This window comes from Acyrthosiphon pisum, unplaced genomic scaffold (genome assembly GCF_005508785.2).
Source record: "Acyrthosiphon pisum isolate AL4f unplaced genomic scaffold, pea_aphid_22Mar2018_4r6ur Scaffold_9835;HRSCAF=10436, whole genome shotgun sequence".
Classification (NCBI taxonomy): Eukaryota; Metazoa; Arthropoda; class Insecta; order Hemiptera; family Aphididae; genus Acyrthosiphon; species Acyrthosiphon pisum.
Genome location: NW_021779958.1, coordinates 1 through 1106, shown reverse-complemented (window position 1 = coordinate 1106; position 1106 = coordinate 1). Strand labels below are relative to the sequence as shown.

At 32.5% G+C, this 1106-nt stretch overlaps 1 pseudogene; it reads right to left on the bottom strand.

The window, feature by feature from the left end:
* Positions 1–30: 30 nt before the first annotated feature.
* Positions 31–296, bottom strand: LOC115035112 (annotated as a pseudogene).
* Positions 297–1106: the final 810 nt, after the last annotated feature.

Genomic DNA, 1106 nt, shown 5'->3' with positions numbered 1-1106 from the left:
ACAATTACTCTACACGGAAACAATGAGTTAAATATATTAATTATATCTAAAAACTCTGTTCGACATTATTTTGTTTAGTTAAAGTACTTGTCAGAATCCATAATGGTGTTCAGACGGTGAGCGATCGTCAACACTGTGCAGTCTTTGAATTCCGATCGTATGGTTGCTTGTATGAGATTGTCTGTTTCCAAATCGATTGACGCCGTCGCTTCGTCTAACACCAATATTTTTGTCTTTTTCAACAATGCTCTAGCCAAACACACCAGTTGTCTTTGGCCCACACTGAAACACAATGTTTAATGATAAAATAGAGCATAATAATATATTGTTAATTATTAATATTGAGATGAATAAAATTAACAATATTAATATTTTTTAGATTCTAAGTGGCGCGATTTTCTTCAACTACGTCTTTTCTGATAGGAAAGTGAATCTAGTTGGTATTTTGAGTAGTCCATTTTTTTGTTGGGTCAATATTTAATAGGTATAAGACTCCCAATATATTGTTACAATGGCAGTCAAAAAATATTTTTTTTTTTTTTTTATTTTTTATTTGGCATAAACAATCTATACTATTTGAAGCACAATAAGTTTATATGATAAGAGTAGTAGAACATGATTGTTTGGAATAAGCAGCCACCCATTAGTGGTTCTTGGCAAATGATAATTTTTTTTTTTTTTTTTTAAATTTTTTATATTATTATTATTGAGAGAGTTAGACATTAAAGTTTTGTAACAGGTCACGGCACCACTTTCTTTTTAACCTACGGTTAGGGTTTCCTGGGAGTGTAAGGATAGAGAGGTCTTTTATAAGAGGATTTGTATGGGTTTGAAGTCGTTTATGGAAACGTGTATAGAAAATGCGTGCTTCCGCTTCTATTGTTCTCATACAGAGATCGTTATGAAGGGCTAGATTAGAGATATAGGGGGGAGCATTGGACAATCGTCGGAGCGAAATATTTTGGAATGATTGGATTCTATTAATATTTGATTTTTTTGCCACACCCCATAATTGTAGTCCATACGTCCACATAGGCTTGAGAAGAGATTTGTAGATATAGTAGTTTGATGTTAAGGGTGGAACACTTATTTCTAATTAACAGGGG